Raw genomic sequence first — 18664 nt, 5'->3', positions numbered from 1 at the left:
TATTCCTATCACTCAAGGGTAGCACCAACCCAAGAGTTATCAATAAAGAAGGACCAACGCTGCATTTTTAGCTCAGCTTCAGCATTTCAGCAGTTTGGCAAACAGTGAGTTAAGCAAAATGGCTTCAATAAGCCAGTTTGGTCTAGTGGTTAAAGCACTAGAAGAGGGAGGCCGTGAGTTCAAGATCCACTTTAGCTGGGTGACTCTGGGCCAGTCACCCCCTCTCACCCCAACCCACCTCAGAGGGACGTTGTGGTGGGGAAAACAGGAGGAAGAAGGTGTGTTGAACATGTTCGCTGCCTTTTTTTGTAAAAATAATAAAGATGGGGTACAAAAACTAAATAAGTAAAAATAAAATTAAGAGATGAACAACCCTCCTGGCAGAACTCATATCCAAATGACCAAGAGGAAGAGATAATTGTATAATTATACTTATATTTGCTATAAAGTAAATTGAAAGCTCATTTCTAATTTCCTTTCTGTTTCCTTCCTTCCTCCCTCCCTCCCTCCCTCCCTCCCTCCCTCTTTTTTATTAGTTTTATGTTCTTTGTAAAAACGTAATAAAAGTTTGTAAAATATCAAAACAACCAAGGACCCTGCTCTTATCGTAAATGCACAACTGTTTGTTCATGCAACAGAAGTATTGCCTTTCGAGTTTCACAACGCACGATGAAGAGATAAAAAGGCATTCCACTACACAGGTGCTGTGATTCATAAGCAACTAAGGAACTATACAGGCAAAGACATCAACATTTTTAACATCTTTTCAATCCATCACTATTCTCCTTGAGGTACTTACAGCCACGAATTAAACAAACCAAAGTACCAGGGATAATGAAAGAAGTCAAACCAATAACTTACAAAATTAAATAACAGAACAGGGGGGAAAAGAGTCAGAAAGACAGCAATTAAGAGCAGATGCATATTAATTTGTCATTAAGGATACAAGGAGATAGAACAGATGGAGCCAAGAAATCAGAAAGATAATATTGACAGCATTATTGCTACTAGAGAGGATTCTATTTTTAACTCAGAAGGAAGGGAGGAACCCTTTGGGCTATGTCTCCTAGTCTCACTATGCATAGTCAATAGTAAGGGATACTATTGGACCGTCTGCTGCCAGGAACGATTTCCCATCGCCTGGTGCGCTCGCACAGAGAGGGCCTCCTCAGGGTGCCGTCGGCCAGACAATGTCGGCTGGCGACCCCCACAGGGAGGGCCTTCTCTGTTGGGGCACCTACTTTGTGGAATCAGCTCCCCCAGGAGCTCCAGATGGCCCCAGACCTCTGGTCCTTTTGCCGTGACCTTAAGACATATCTTTTCCAACAGGCCGACATGGACTGATGATAATGGGGTTTTTAATTATGATTTTAAATGTTTTTATTGGTTTTAGTGGGACTTCGACATAATTTAATTCTGTTTTTAATATTAGTATTTATTGTATTTTATTGTTGTTAGCCGCCCTGAGTCCTTCGGGAGATAGGGCGGCATACAACTCTCATTATAAATAAATGAATGAATGAATGAATGAATGAATAAATAAATAAATAAATAAATAAATAAATAAATAAATAAATAAATAAATAAATAAATAAATAAATAAATAAATAAATAAATAAATAAATAAATAAATACTGGGAGTGGTAATTCAGTGACAACTGGAGTACTATGTCCCAAAGGTGATTTTTCAAAAGGCCACTGGACTTTGTTTTTTATTTTTATTTTTATTTTTTTTAAATTCCATTTATATCCCGCCCTTCTCCGAAGATTCAGGGTGGCTTACAAGCTTAGCAGTAGCCTTCATTCTATGTATATGCCTGCTTATTAGGGCTTTCACACACACCCCAGCGGCATTTTTACAAAGTCAGCTTATTGCCCCCAACAATCTGGGTCCTCATTTTACCTACCTCGGAAGGATGGAAGGCTGAGTCAACCTTGAGCCTGGTGGGATGCGAACCTGCACTAATTGCAGGCAGCTGGTGTTACTTAAGGAGGCATTAGCCCACTGCTCCACCAAGGCTGGAAGACGTTTCCTTGAAGACGTTTCGTTTCTCAGCCAAGAAGCTTCTTCCATTCTGAACTGAAGATCTGAAGAAGCTTCTGGAGGAGAAGTGAAGAAGAACTGAAGAAGCTTCTCGGATGAGAAGTGAAACGTCTTCAAGGAAAAAACAAAGTCCAGTGGCCTTTTGAAAAAAGCACCTTTGGGACAACCATGACTTGGATAACTGAGAATCTCCATAGACATGGACTATGTGTTTCCTAACTCGGATCAAGCCTGTCATGGCCCAGGATTCAGGTGCTGATTCTAAATGTGAAGAAACTGCTTCAACAAAACCTGAGGGATGTCAAATCTCAGGAAATACAAAGCCAAGAATCGCCAGAGGCTGATCAAACATAGGTACCACTTGAGCAGTTGGAACATTCAGATGATGAGGATGTTGGACCACTCATCCCCCCCCCCCCCTGTGCCTAGTCAGTGAAGAGGAAGACAGAGTAGAGATGTTTTATGAGGCTCCTTGCCAAGCAAAGGAGTATATATCTTGATTAATGCAGCCTGCCCCATGATCCCTTGTTGGAAGCAACTTTCTGATCTTCAGCTCCTGCTTGATGTGTGTGGGGACTCTGCTTGTGAAATTCTGACCTCTGACAATCCTGACCTGACTTTTGGAAGTCTGGACTGAATTTTGACTATTCTTCTGCACTCTCCTGTTAAACGCCAAACCATCTGGGCAAGCTTCCATCAAAGACTGTTTTATTGTCATTCCTTGTCTGCTGTTATCTCTTCAATCTTGAGCAAACTGTAATTTATGTGGCGGCAGTGTGTGTGAGTGTAAAAATTGAAACTAAAAACAGGACAAAGTTTCAGCATAGAAGGAGCTGGAATTGGAAGAAGATCTTTAATGATGAACTCATATGATGGGCAGACCCACACAAAAATAGATAGAATATTTGGGACACTCCAATCCAGTGACCTTCAGATTCTTGGCCTTTAAACCTTTTTGCCAGATTGATTTAAAATGATAGAAGATGAGGACCAATCCATCCGAGATGATACCATACTGAACTCTCCTGGTTTATAACTTTCTAACTTACAACAAGTACTTAAATAAAATACTTATGTGCCACACTGAAGTATGTGAAGATAAATGGGATAGAAAAATAACACAAGGGGTTGAAATCTTTGACTGCTAACTGCGAAGCAACTTTAGAACAGAAACTCTTCGAAGGAACTTTTGTTTTTAAGTTTGCTATGCGTCTATGTGTCTGATTGGGTGTGGAATGGGGTTTTCCCTTCTTTTTCTATATTTAGCCATCTTGATCATGTTCTCTAATGTAAAGATGAAACTGAATAATATACATAAAAATCTAAAGATAATAAATGTGGTATATGGCCCTGGGAAAAAGCATAAATTGCTCTAAATAAGGGAAGAAAATTTTTTTTGGGGGGTGGAATCATAGTCTAGTAGGACTCAGGATTTGACTGCAAAAAAAAATCCTTTGGGGCATAAGGGTCTGGGGGGAAAAAAAGCACTTCCATTCAACTCCTTAAAGCAGGGGTAGGCAACTTTGGCTCTTTTACGACTCGTGGACTTCAACTCCCAGAATTCCTGAGCCAGCCATGCTGAGGGGAAAGGGAGAGGTTTCCAAGCTGAGCCATGCTGGCTCAGGAATTCTGGGAGTTGAAGTCCACGAGTCATAAAAGAGCCAAGGTTGCCTACCCCTGCCTTAAAGCATCCACTGTTCCATAAATACGCAGCTGCTTTAAAGAGCTGTAGAAAGGCATTGCATTTGTACTCACATGGTTCAAGTTACTGTTCTAGAATCAATTTCCAAGTACCACACAGCTCTAAAATTTAGCATTTTCTAAAAAAAATCCAACACCCTCCTGAGAGGAAATCAGATGTTTTTATTCTCCCCCCTCCCAACGCCCCCCCCTCAGGTTAATAAAACAATCCCAGGGGAACAGACCCTGATGTTGGGAAAAATTGAAGGCAAAAGGAGAACGGGAGGGCAGAGGATGAGATGGCTTGTTGTTGTTAGTTGCGAAGTCATGTCCGACCCATCGTGACCCTATGGACAATGTTCCTCCAGGCCTTCCTGTCCTCTACCATCTTCTGGAGTCCATTGAAGCTCACGCCTACTGCTTCAATGACTCCATCCAGCCACCTCATTCTCTGTCGTCCCCTTCTTCTATTGCCCTCAATCTTTCCCAGCATGAGGCTCTTCTCCAGTGAGTCCTTCCTTCTCATTAGGTGGCCAAAGTATTTGAGTTTTAGCTTCAGGATCTGGCCTTCTAAAGAGCAGGCAGGGTTGATCTCCTCTAGGACTGACCGGTTTGATCGCCTTGCAGTCCAAGGGACTCGCAGGAGTCTTCTCCAGTGCTGGAGATGGCTAGACAGTGTCATCAACACAATGAACGTGAATTTGGACAAAATTTGGGAGACAGTGGAGGACAGGGTTGTGCTATGCTACATCAGGTCACGAAGATTTGGGCATGACTTTGCGACTCAACAACAACAACCATCATAGCACCCACTGTGCATTGGACAGTTGCCAATGCAGTAGATAAGTATGTTTTCTACAAGAGACTTAGGAAAGTGATGCTCAGCTATTTAAAAGAGGGACACTGCTCTATTTGTTGGGCATTAATCGTCCATCTGTGTTTAATATTTCTTTTGCCAAAAACTGCTACCTTTGTTTTATTACAGTTTATCTTCAATTATCCTTATATTGCTTCAAGCCAAGCAGTAGCTAAAAGAACCCTTCAGAAACAAACGCTATGTTGTTTAGAAACGAAACAATAAAGTAACATCAAAAGCATTTTTCCCATGACATAGGAATGATAATGGTAAAGTAGAAGCATTTTTAGCGCAGCAATTTCTTTCAAAGTAAAAGATGGATTCATGATGAGATCAGCAGCCTGGGGCGAAGATACGACAAGATACTATTTATTAAATTTACATCCCTCATTTCCATCAAAAGTGGCATTCAGGATGATTGACAATAATAAAATGCAGATTACAACTTCAATTCTGAATACGAGGAGTTAGTTAAAAGGGTGATCAGCTAAACAAAAGGAAAGGTGTGTTTCTGGTTTTATTTCCATTCAATCCATTCTCACCTGAATAATATAGGTAGACAAACGGAGCTGTTTGCCTACTGTTCTTTGCTGAACCATCACAACAGAAAAATGCATGCAGGAAAACAAATAGTTTGTATAAACCTAGATTCTGAAATGGCCTCACTCAACTTGATTGCCTGAATGTCATCCCTCTACCAGTGTGGGGGGAAAAAATGGCCCATCCATAATTTATACTAACAATAAACAGATAGTCCTCGATTTACAATCGTAACTGAGCCCCATATTTCTGTTGCTAGGCCAGACAGTTGTTAACTGAGTCACCCCATTTTACAACCTTTCTTGCCACAGTTGTTAAGTGAATCACTGCAGTTAGCAAGTTAGCTACCTGGTTGTTAAGTGAATCTGGCTTCCCATTGATTTTGCTTGTCAGGAGGTCACAAAAAGTGATCACATGATCTCAGGACACTGCAACTGTCATAAATACATGCCAGTGGCCTAGAGTCTGAATTTTGATCATGTGACCATGATACTGCAAAGATTGTAAGTGTGAAAAATGGTCTTAAGTCACTTTTTTCACTGCTGTTGTAACTTCAAATGGTCACTATGTCAACTCTACAATGAGCGTGGCTGCAGCCATTTTCCTTCTCATTCTAGATTGCCACATAGAACGGAGGGAAGGAGGGGGTGCCCAGGTGCTTCATTAGTCAAAATAATCTTCTGTCCCATGGGAACCAAGGTCATTGGCTGCTCCCGCGACCAGGGACTGGGTGTTGCATAAAAAAGCCCGCCAAATAATCATACTGGGGAACGTAGTTGCTTGCATAGTTTTATGGGTGGGACATTTAACTTTGTATTGGGAAATTGTTACTTGTGTATCCAGACTTGGTTTCACTCTTGACCAGGCTTATACTTTGTAACTAATAAACCATGTTCTTTGAGGAATTTTTAAGCCTCAGAGTTCTGCTTTATTCGTCTCTGTCTGTCGGAACTATGACATACTAAATCAGGGGTCTTCAAACTTGGCCCTTTTATGACTTGTGGACTTCAACTCCCAGAATTCCTCAGCCAGCATGTCTGGCTGAGGAATTCTGGGAGTTGAAGTCCACAAGTCATAAAAGGGCCATGTTTGAAGACATTTTCACTAAATGAATGGTTGTTAAGTCAAGGACTACCTATAACCATTAGTTACATTAGTAACATGATGGGTTCCAACTACCAAGCTGTATACAAACTTCTACCCATGACGTTTTATCTCCTAATTATTCAATGTAATTGGCAGAAACAGAAATATTGCCCCCCAATTAAGTTGCCTGCAAAAGGACTGAGTTGCTTTTAGTTTGGCTGACAGAAGCTGTGCAAGCTTGACTCATAAAGGTTCAAAAAATAGTCTAGTTCAATAAAAGTGAGCTAAAATAAATGGTGTGACTCTGCCTTTGTAACGTTCCCATTAATTTGCAAGGAGAATGGCTTGTACGTTTATACCCTTTTGGTATTAACAGAAGAGAATAAGGGTAGCTCAGGGTTGAATTGTGGGATCCCTGGTGCTAGCTGAGCATGGCTGTTTTCTTGCAGAAGTTTCATTACACAACTAGGCAACATCATCAGTACTAGACCCTGGCACTGATCATGTTACTTAGTTGAGTAGTGTAACATCTGCAAGAAAACAGGCAAGCTCAGAAAACACCAAGGACCCCACACCTCTTTGTTAAGCTATAGTCCATTTGAGCAAACTTGGTAGCTTTCCAATTTTGGCGCTTTCAGCCTAGGATGACTTGATTGGCATCTTCTGTGCTTAACATGACAGCAGCAAAGCATCTGATATTCAAAAGAAGAAGACGAAGAAAAAGGAGGAGGAGGAGGAGGAGGAGGAGGAGGAGGAGGAGGAGGAGGAGGAGGAGGAGGAGGAGGAATTGTTGACTGGCATGCAGCCATCATTAATTCCCTCCTCCCCAATTGCTCAGACCAAAAAATTACAAGTACTCTAATCTTGCTTCCTTCAGCAAGAAATACACTCAAGAAATATGTCAAGAATACCACAAAAGGTTTTGCAAGGGGGGGGGGGGGAGGAGGAGAGGCATGGTTTATCCCTATCCTTTAAAGTGACAAACACCCAATGTGCCAAGAGAAAAGATAGGGAGTTATAAATTGGAACTTGTTGAGGAATTAATTAAGGGATTCATCAATCATTACATGGCTAACACCACATCTATATGTAGATGCAGCTGAAATCCCATCATCTGCCATAACCTTCCTCTTGCAATCTACAGGTTTGCAAGCCTCCAAGTCCTTCTCATTTGCCTATTTATAAATGATTTTGTATAATCTAGCATTAAGACCTGTAATTATAAAACAGCATTAAAAGCAGGCTTGCATGGTTATGGATAATTATAGTTGGTATACTTTGGAGCAGACAATCTCAACAGAAATAGAAAGCTTTTTTTTCATTCAAACACAAGCTTTGCCATTTTGACAGTTCCAAGTCCATGGGATATAACGAGATGGTTTAAATTCTACGTCTTATTTTTTTCCCCCGTTTTTCAAAAATTTGTTCTTACCCTCCCTCCTCTGCCTCCTAGAACTAAACTGCTTTCTTATCAACTCTTGAGAGGCTTGATTGGAGCTAAATAAACTAATTTTTGATATCCAGGAATAAAATGAACTCCCTGGTTTTTTTTGAAGTTCAGCCTTTTAAACGGCTCCAGCTTTGAAATTGACACAGGACCAGCACTGCACATTCAACATTAATGAAACATATGCTGTTCCTCTATTGCTCAAATATTAGAATTCGGGATCACCCAGTGTAGTTGAGTGACAGTTAATATAGCACATCACTTTTATTTAATTTACTGAACAATCGTACCATTGGATAGATTACCCATTATTGACGTCCTCTGGTCTTAAAAACAGAGCAAGAGAGAAAGAGGCATCTGTGTTGAAGAGAATAAAACTGGGTGGCCAAATCAGCTTGAAAATTGGAGAAGGGTGCAGAGAACCCCTGTGATGCTCAGATTTGGTAGAAAACCATGTGCAACAGAAAAAAACCCAAACTTTTATATACTTTTTTTTTGCAGTAAAAGGGGGAAAAAACTTAGCCTTTATCTTAAGAATATTTCATATTATGCATCGGTTACTGATTGGATTCACACAACAGACTGAACTTAACTAAAACATCTGACTTCCTATATATAAAAATTACTGAAGCGTAAACTAAACAAATGGGCTGAAAAACTAACCAAGACATCCTCCATGGGTTGTGTGAATGCAGCTGCTTGATCTTTCACCAACATCTTTAAAACAATGTGTATATACTATTCACACCTGAACATAAATTCATAAACATTATTTGATATATCTTTCAACATGTGCTATCATTGTTTTACATTCTTCTTACACCACACTTAACTTGATACTGAAATTACACATTTTCAGTAGAGTACCATGAATCTTAACCGAATCATATACATGAAGATCACACGACATATTAAACCAAAATAAATCAAGTTTAATAGCTTGTGTAATCATCTGGGTTGAAACTAATGTGGTTGATAGGATTATGTGAACTTGGCTTAAGGACTAAATACAAGTGTTCCAAAGCCCCCAAAAGTTGTTTGTCGAAGTTTAAATTATTCAAGACTCATTTATCTATCATTAATTTTTGTGGATCTACTCTGAGTAGGACTAAATTTGGATTTCACCCATGTATTGTTCCTAACAAATGGTACTAGGATACATCTAGGTGGATACCAACTCCCAAGGTAGTCCAATAATTAGAAGACAAAAATTCGATGGTTACTTCTTTGACAGGCTAAAATGTCTATCTCCCACTTATTTAGTTCAATTGCTATTTTTTTAATACAAAAAGAAACAACATAAAGATTGCTTCTCAAAAATTTCAAACTCTCGTTTGTTACTGTTAAAAAGAAATCATGAGACTAAATAAATAAAAATTAGCTTTCAGCTGTCAATCATCCTGAAACATAATAATCTGTTAATTATTACTTTCTACGAACACATCAATCATTCATCCTTTTTCATACGCATGCATGTTATTAGGGGGAAAGGAGAAAAAAAAGACTGAAGAAAAATAACAGTAAAGGAAAAACTATGGCATGCTTAACACATTTTGAACAAGGAAAGTCTTAGCCAACCAGCATCTGGAAAAAAGTCACCTTAAACCCTCCTCCAGTGCAATTTAGTTTCAATTAAGTGAGTTTAGCACTCAAGCTCCAGTAAATGAAAATCAAAGTGAATTATGTTGACAGCAGTTGCCAAAACATTGCTTAGAGGAAGTCAAGGTGTGTGTCCCACAGTTGTGAGGATGGGAGGAAAGAGTAGATAGGAACAGATGTTCCATATGCACTACTCAGAAGGGTACAAATGTGGTATATTAAGAGAGGCAGCCCAGAGATGACAATAATTCCAAAATCCACACTCTGGGAAAAGAGGGATTCTCCTATCCCAGGGTTAGGCAACCTTGGCTCTTTTATGACTCGTGGACTTCAACTCCCAGAATTCTTGAGCCAATGGCTGGCTCAGGAATTCTGGGAGTTGAAGTCCACGAGTCATAAAAGAGCCAAGGTTGCCTACCCTTGTCCTATCCTGAGATTTTAAGGCCAATCACTAGAGGTCAAAGATGGGGAACAGCTTTGAGGCCAATAGTTGTGTGCCCGGGGGAGGGACTACAGTCTAAAACGTAGGCAGGAACAGGCTAGGCTAGAAGAAAAACTAGATACAATCTCACTTATCTAAATTGATTAAATTATATTGAGACAATGGCTCCCACTGCTTCCTCTTGTGTCCTGCTTGAAATTCTAGAATGGGTCAAAAGGAACATACCTAAGAGGGGAAATGTGTCCGTACTAGGTTTCAGTGTGTTTCCCCTTAATCTAGAAGCAGGAGGAAATTCTAGCTTTAGTGTAGGACAGGGGCTCTCCAAACTTGGGAACTTTAAAACTTGTGCTCTTCAACTTCCAGCATTTCCCAGCAAGCATGGGAGCTGAAGTCCACATGTCTAAAAGTTGCCAAGTTGGAGGGCCCCGGTGTAGAAGAAAGAATAAGTTGCCCTGTTGTCTTGGCTACAATATATTTATTTATATATTTATATTTATTAAATTTTTATACCGCCCTTCTCCCGAAGGACTCAGGGCGGTGTACAGGGCAATAAATATTAAAAACAAAGTACAAAAGTTAAAAAAACAATTAAATATTATGCCCGATATATACAATAATTAAAACCATGTTAAAAACCCCAAACCCAAACCCATCAAACCAGGCCGGATTGCTCAAATAAGTAAGTTTTTAGATCCCGCCGGAAGGAGCGAAGGTCGGGGGCCATCCGGAGCTCAACCGGCAAGCGGTTCCACAGGTCTGGCGCACCCACCGAGAACGCCCTCCCCCTGGGGGCCACCAGTCAACATTCTTTGATCGGAGGCACCCTGAGGAGTAATATAGTAGTAATATAGTAGTAATCTTTCTGGATTTGACAAATTCATATCCTTTCCAACTTATAGGAGAAGGAATGGCAGAACCTGGGGACAGAATGAAAAGAGGCATCAGCTTAGAATCCCTATAAAGCCACAAGTGAACTAAGTCTGTTGAACCCCCTATCTAACTGTAACCAGGTGCTGACCATTACTTGGGAAGATTCCTATGCATAGGCTTTTATCAATAAATCAGCTTAGTTGAACCTTCATGTGTGGCCCTGATCTTTCGCACCTGATACAACTGAAGTAGCTCACCTTGAGCACGTATAGCTGCAAAATTTGGATTAAAAACCAATTTCATCATAGTTTCAAAGAAATACTATTTGGACGGGCAGTGGAGGATAGTGGAGATGAACTCAAAAAGAATGGGAAGTAAAGGATAAGAGGTTTAGCCGTTTTGTTCGTTATAAGTACCAACAGAATGTTCAACCTTGAATCTGATGAGAAGAAGAAGGAAGAGTTATAGATGATTGCACTAGGAATTAAGAAGAATGCAGAAATGTAGGGCAAACCCATCGTTTGCTGGAATTGCTGTTTAGGATAATTTGTTTGGCCATTAGAATACTCATTCTGCTCAAATGACCATGTTTGGAAGCTGAGGCTATTCTGATAAAATAGTTATCTATGGAGTCCTTAGTGCCCTCTGAACTTGGTTCAGAGGACATTTCAATACTCAGCTAAGTAATATCATCAGTGCCAGCCAACTCTGCTTTCTTCTAGAAATGAAGATGTTACTTATTTGGGTAATGAAACATCTTCAAGAAAACTCAGAGAGCACCCAGAGCGCCACAGTTCAACTCCGAGCTACAAATGTCCTCTTGTATGGGTAAAATGGTTATCATAAAAGAAAGGGATAACATTTTCCAGAAATGATTCGTTTTATCTCCATCTGTGCTTTTTCCTTATCTCTTCTCAATCCGGTTCCAAAATGTTTTCTATCTCCAACCCCATGTCATGTTGTCTTTTTTTTTCCAGGAAAGTTTGCCCACAAAATCTATGGTTTTTAGAATCTGAGAACACCTGTCAGTCCAATATGTGTGTGTGTGTGTGGGGGGGAATCTTGCTGATTTTGCAACATCTAACATTTTAATTTCTTTATTTTAAATTAAAGCACTCTATACCAGGGGTGTCAAACTGCAGGCCCGCGGGCCAGATGCGTTATGGCAAAACTGCGCCCACCCCATTGCCGGCAATGGAAAAAGTTGCAATACGTTGCAACATGTCACGTGACGTTGTGAGTTTGACACCCCTGCTCTATATAAAAACTTATACTACTTAAAAGATGCCAGAGAAGATCTTTGTCCTATTATTATTATTATTATTATTATTATTATTATTATTATTATTATTATTATTATTATTAAACTTTTATTCATAAAACATGAAACTCAGGCAACCGAACACTCAAATTGACTGGCACTAATGGTTGACACGGGTTGCTGCCAGCATCCTAGGTATCTTCTATTATTATTATTATTATTATTATTATTATTATTATTATTATTATTATTATTACTATTATTATTATTATTATTATTATTATTATTATTATTATTATCTCTAACTAAAGAAGTAAACAAGTGAAATAAAGAATAACTGAGCATCTAGAACAGCACAAAAACATCAGGATAAGGCTGCCTGCATTGAAGTTTGTTCCAAAGAAACAGCATTGAAAGATGGAAATACAGCAATATCAAGTACAATAACCAACTGACTGCCAAAAACAAACCAACTAATGTACAGCACAGTTGTAGTTATATCTGAATTCGTGGGATGCAAAATCAACAGAGAAGGGGGAAAAAACAAACAAACAAAGAGCGCACACAAAAATGGAAGATTAAACTGGAAAATAAGTTAAGCTCACATGCAAGCAAGTTAGAAAAGAAGAAAGAAAAGAAACGGAAGAACAAGCAGACCAAAGAATATCCAACCAAGAAATACCACTTAGAAAGAAGGAAGGTCAAGGAAGCTCTAGAAATAATAAAGCACCTATAGCCAAGAAGATCGGCAGATATGACGCTTGAATTGCAAATTATGGGCAGAACCTCCAATCAGAAGCATTTCTACCAATCCATCAATGGAGAAACTACAGTGAATCAGTCAGTTTTACCTGACAAGGAAGAAACAGTGAAGTTCTGCAACTTCACTGTGCCAATAGTAATAGGCGCCTTGGGTACAATCCCAAAACAACTGGAGCAACCCTTGAACACTATTGGCATTGATAAATTCGCCATTAGTCAATTGCAAAAGGTGACTTTACTAGGAACTGCTTCCATCCTGTGACGATATCTGTAACACCATCAAACATCTACATCTGCCTATCCCAGGTCCTTGGTAAGGACTAGATGGGTAGACAAAAATGCCAGATCCAGTTTGAACGTCTGTGCGATGAATTTAATAATAATAATAATAATAATAATAATAATAATAATAATAATAATAATAATAATAATAATAATAATAATAATAATAATATTGCCATTTTGTAAATAGCATCTGATTCTAAGTGGAGCTCCCTTTTATATTTATTGACTTATAAAGAGGAAAATAGCATGTTTTACCTTGAAGAACCTCTATTCGGTGCAGCATACAATTTATAGCTAAGGCAAAAGAGGTAAAAAAAACAAACAGATTTGCTGTGAAAAATTCTGTTTGAAATTGTCTACCATAATGCTGGATTCGGAATAATTTCCAGGTACCACGAAATATTTTCTAAACATTCATCGCGTTTCTGAGAGATGTACTTGACATCTAACAATATTTAATTTCAGTATTTGATAAGGACACAGTTCATGTTTGATCCTATTTGGCACCTGGCCTGAAATAGCACTTAATAATTGACAAACATGATAACTAACATGTAACAATATGTCTGAGGTGGCTTTTAAAGGTAAAATCGACCTGAAACAATGTCTTGTTGCCTTGAGCAGAATAAGGAGAAAATTAGAGAGAGAGAGAGAGAGAGAGAGAGAGACACAGACAGACAGACAGACAGACAGACAGACAGACAGACAGAGATATAGACACAGACATAGATATACTTTACAAATAACCTATTCCTTATTTTTTTGGAAGGAATCCACCAATATTTGATTGCTCATTTGTAATAATTTTAGTAAACAATATATTATATTTATCATTTCAATATTTTAATGATCTACATGGTTGTTTTTATCCTGCTATAACCTGCCCACTGTTGCTTGACAGAAGATGGGCAGCATAAAAATTAACTCAATAAGTACTAAATAAAATCAATATTACCTCAGATTTAATCTCTGGTGAAACAAGACATAACAAACAAATCCCCAGCATCTAGAATTCAATAGATTGGAAGTAAATCTTCATACTTAAGATCCAAGCGTGAATTTGGAATTCACAGAGCTACCTTAGATACCTGAATGGGGAATTGGGACAATTTTCTTTTTTTTGCTCACTTCAAATATGTAGCCAACTCTTTCATCCGCACAGTCTCACGATCAAAACATTTAATCACTGGCAAATGCAGAAAGAAAGATACGGAACTTAGGAATATGAAGAGACAACAACTGGCATCTGCTTTGTTGGTTTAATGCTGGACGTGAGCAACTCGTGATATAACTCCAGGTTAGTCTTTGGTTGCTCAAAAAAAATAAAATCAGCTTCTAGTAACCACCAGCATTTAAACAACTGTCATAAAAGAAATGTCTTAGGGCAGACATGTCAAACACAAGGCCCGGGGGCCGGATCCGGCCCGCGAAGTGGTTTCACGTGGCCCGCAAAGCCATCCTGGAAACAGTGAGGGAACAGCCCCCACTGCCTTAGCCCTGGCCCAGAGACCCTCCTTCTGCCAGAGATCCTCAGATCTGTCCCACTTCTGCCCAGGCCCCCATAGGCACCCTTGATGCGAATGATGTAGAGCTGGCCATGCCCACCCAGTAGGCCATACGCACTCTGGCCATGCCCACCCAGTAGGCCACGCCCACCCAGGCCACACCCACCCGGCCCCCTGTGGGCAACCGCAATGCTGATGAGGCCCTCAATGAAATTTGAGTTTGACACCCCTCTCTTAGGGACACAATCATGGCTGCAGCCCTAGGGAGGATTTCAGAAGGACCACAGCGTGTCAAAGACAATAGATTTCCATCGGCACAAATCTGGAAGTGTTTATTGTTGACAAGCTGCAAAACCCAAGCCCTATCGGTAACCTTTTCCATACGGAGGGCTTCTTCTTGGCTGGTCCTGAATTAAAACTGCAACTTTCATCCCTTACAGCTTGATATCAGGACTTTTCTTTATTTCTTTCCAACTCCTGTTCTTCTTTTTTATTTAGTTTTTCAATTCATTAGTGAATTTGCATCTCCACATTTCGGAGGGGGGAGGGTTGTGTGTGGGGGGGTAATAACCAAAGAGAACACACTGAAAATAATGCTAATGGGGATACATAACATCAGAAACAATAATATTAAAATCAAAATTAAGGGGGGGGAGGAAACACCAAACCTAAAATCAAAATCAATAAAATAGCATTCCAATCAATAACAAGTCAAAGCTTCTTATTGGGGACAAAGATTCGGTTTTGGATTTACAGTATACATTATTTTGCTTATTTTATGATTTAACTAAATCCCGTGAGTACTGTATGGTGGCTGAACAGACTTCCCAGGAAGGGTATTCAATAGGAGTCACAATGAAGTTAGTTAGCCAAGATACCAGCTGTGGAACATTTTCAGAATTGTCTTTCCACTGATCAAAGCAGCTAAGTAATTTTTAATCTATTGAAGTTTCCACTATAATGGCTTTCTTCTACCTTTTTTTAAAGGCAGGGCTACCTGCATTTTTTTTATTATGGTGATTGCTATTTACACATAGATTCCACAACAAAGGAAGCATCACTTGAAGACCTACACAATCTCCCTTGGATACCGTCAAACTGCTCAGATTGTTAAAATCTACTTGCACAATTTTGGGTGGTCCCAAAGACAGGGAGAAGAGTCTTCCTCACTCTCTGTCACAGATATATACTGTTGATTTAAATAAATCTTGGGACTGGTGTATGTGGATTACAGGGAGTGAAGTTCTAGTCATAATACGAGCCTCATGTATATTCATTATACCTGTAATGGGACATCTCCCATCTTACCAACCACAAAGTCACAGAGAACTGATATCTGATGGAAAAAAATAGGCTATGGGTCTGCATGGATAGAATGCATCCTTGTCAGCTGCAAAGAATCAGGACCACAGGTTAAGTTCTACTTAAGCTGATTTATTGCTCATGCCTGTACACAAGAATTTACTCAACTGACAGTCAGCACTAAATTGGAGCCAGATAAGAGTTAACAAAATTCAAGAGGAGCTGGATTTAGATGTTTGTGGGAATGTAAGGATTTCAGGTGGATTCCTCTCTTAATTCCACCTCTAGGCTCTGCCTGTCCTTCTGCTACCATCCCAGATCAACCTTTTTAGTGTTAATCTGTTCTTTTATTTCCTAAAAAACTTTTTTTACTCACTTCCGTTGACGAAGATGTGAAATGCTGGCATGGACAATTTTTCCTGTTGGACCATGATTATGGTTTGTTTTTACAGGTTGGGGGGCAGTGGTGGGATTCAAATATGTGAACAACTGGCTCTGTGTGGATGCCACTTCCAGAATTCCTTTCTGGGTCTGGGCAACAAAAAGTAGCTACCGGTTCTGCCAAACTGGTGCAAACTGGCTGAATCCCACTGTTGTGTAGCTGGTTCTTCGCAGGCAATAAGCAAGACAAGAGGTTGCAAACAGGAATATTACTTTATTGAGGCAAACAGGAACAGAACTGAAACAGAGGCTGCTGCGCAGCTACTTATACATTGGCCACTAGGTGGCAGCCAATAGGTTCAAAGGAACCCATTCCCGCCCCAGATCATCCAATGATCTTCTTGGAAACAGCAAGTCTGGCCTAGTCAGTGACCGTTACACAGATACACCATTGAGCAACCATAAGCAGCATTCAAACAGACACGTGAACAGTTCAAGTAAAGATCCCAATACATTACACCCACCACTGTTGGGGGGTAGGGTTTCTCACAAGAAATTTGACTTTGAGGGCAAGAGAATAAACTCTTAAATATAACAATTGACTTGATTTCTTCCCTCCAATACATTGGCTATTTTGAGACACAAATGTTCCTCCCATTTAATGAGAGGATCCACAAATGTTTGCAACTATCAACTGCGACAGGACTGAACTGTTGCCAAATTGCAGCAAATCCTTTACAGGGGAAGCTGTTTTAAACCCTTGAAATTTAGTTGCATGTTGGTGTCAGCTTACTGCATGCATTAAACTCCAGAGCAAACACAGCCACAGACAGAGCAATAATTTCGGCTCCCGTTAACAATCAGAGCTCTTCCAAGTTCAGATTTTTCTGCAATGGGCTATAGTTTTCTAGCTGATCTATTCTGTGTATCCACAGATAAGAATCCATTAATGTTTATTGCAAATACGCAATTTTGACTACACCCCCTTCTGTCCTCTGTCTCCCCCAGATATGTCATAGGGTTTCTGTATTATTTTTAAACCATACCTTTTTCTTCCTTAAATGAGACATTTTGTAAACAAAAAAAAGTGCATTTCAATATTGCAAAATTAATTCTGGAGGAATCCCTCTAAAGTGAAAATGTGTGATATTCCTGCTCTGAACTGTGTTGTTTAATATGTGTATAATCACAAACATCTTAACAACAAACACAAGTTCTATCCTGAACACTTGTTTTGTATTGCACAACACTGCTTAACATTTAGGCACATTTTAAAGGTGTCGATATGCTTATTTTAGAGAAACAGAGCAGAGTGACATATTTTAATGCATATTTTACAAATGTGTACATTCCTACATATGTCTTGAGGACAACATTTGCGTATACATTTACAAGCATCTATTTTGGAGAATTAAATATTATAGGCAGCGAAATACCAACTCAAAAGCATCAATATTTAAGCGCAAGACTTTAATCTGGTCTCAGTTTGGTATGTTGGTACAGAAAGAGGCTTCTCATGTGTTTGAAAAATCTAAGGTTATAATCTTAATCTCAGTTGCTTTGGATAGTGAGATAGGCGGCATATAAATTAATAATAAAAATTAAATAAACCCATTCACCTTAAGGAAATAAGAGCACGGTGGCGCAAGGGGTTGGAATGGAGCACAGTAAGTTAGCAAGCCTGCGTTCGAGACCTGAGACCTGCCGTGGGGTGGGGTTGAGCTCTCGTCCTTCCCTCCAGCTCCTGCTGGGTATGTGAAAGGAGCCCCCAGCCGGGCGTCCTCAGGGTAACAGTGATGTCACCAGCTAATCCTTTCAACCCGGAAGTGCCTTGGCGCCTCTGCCAGGAGTGCAACAACTTTAAGGAAATGAATTTTTGAGCAGCTATATTTAATATTAAAAACTACTAATGGCTTTAACCATATGGCTCTAACCCACAAAGTAAGTGTTTTAAATTAAAATTAAGTTAGACTTATCTCTAAAGATGTTTAGCGTTGCACCAGAACTCTACCAGTTTTAGGAGGTTTGACAGTGTGTTATCATTTACTAGTATGCGTTTCCATCTTTTGGTAACTTCACTTAGAGCAGAGGTCTTCAGACTTGGCCCTTTTATGACTTGTGGACTTCAACTTCCATAAGTCCTCAGCCAGTGGGTGTTGAAGTCCACAAGTCATAAAGGGGCCATGTTTGAAGACCCCTGATTTAGAGGATTATTGAAATAACTAAACTGCCACTTATCCATTTGACATCCATTAACTGTTATCCATGATTAACTTAGCTGGCCTTGCTAGGCATATCTGGTTCATTCAATTGTTCATCTATGTTTTAGCCTCCAGCCCCCTAATCATCTTTGTTGCTCTTCTCTGGACTCTTTCTAGAGTCTCTGCATCTTTTTTACATCGTGGTGACCAAAACTGGATGCAGTATTCCAGGTGTGGCCTTACCAAGGCATTGCAAAGTGGTATTACCACTTCACGTGATCTTGATTCTATCCTTCTGTTAATGCAGCCTAGCACTATGTTGGCTTTTTTTGGCAGCTGCAGCACACTGCTGGCTCATATTTAAGTGCTTGTCCACCAGGACTCCAAAATGCTACAACAGAAC

At 39.6% G+C, this 18664-nt stretch overlaps 1 protein-coding gene across 2 annotated transcripts in view; it reads right to left on the bottom strand.

Moving 5' to 3' along the window:
• SOX5 (SRY-box transcription factor 5) overlaps nt 1-18664 on the bottom strand; it is a gene marked incomplete at its 5' end in the record, with an annotated part of 496539 nt that overhangs the window by 427979 nt on the left and 49896 nt on the right. The gene's annotated exons all lie outside the window — the stretch shown is intronic.

The sequence above is a fragment of the Vipera ursinii genome, assembly GCF_947247035.1.
Source record: "Vipera ursinii genome assembly, chromosome: 6".
Taxonomy (NCBI): Eukaryota; Metazoa; Chordata; class Lepidosauria; order Squamata; family Viperidae; genus Vipera; species Vipera ursinii.
The sequence above is the reverse complement of the archived record's forward strand: the minus strand, read 5'-3'. Positions and strand labels throughout refer to the sequence as shown.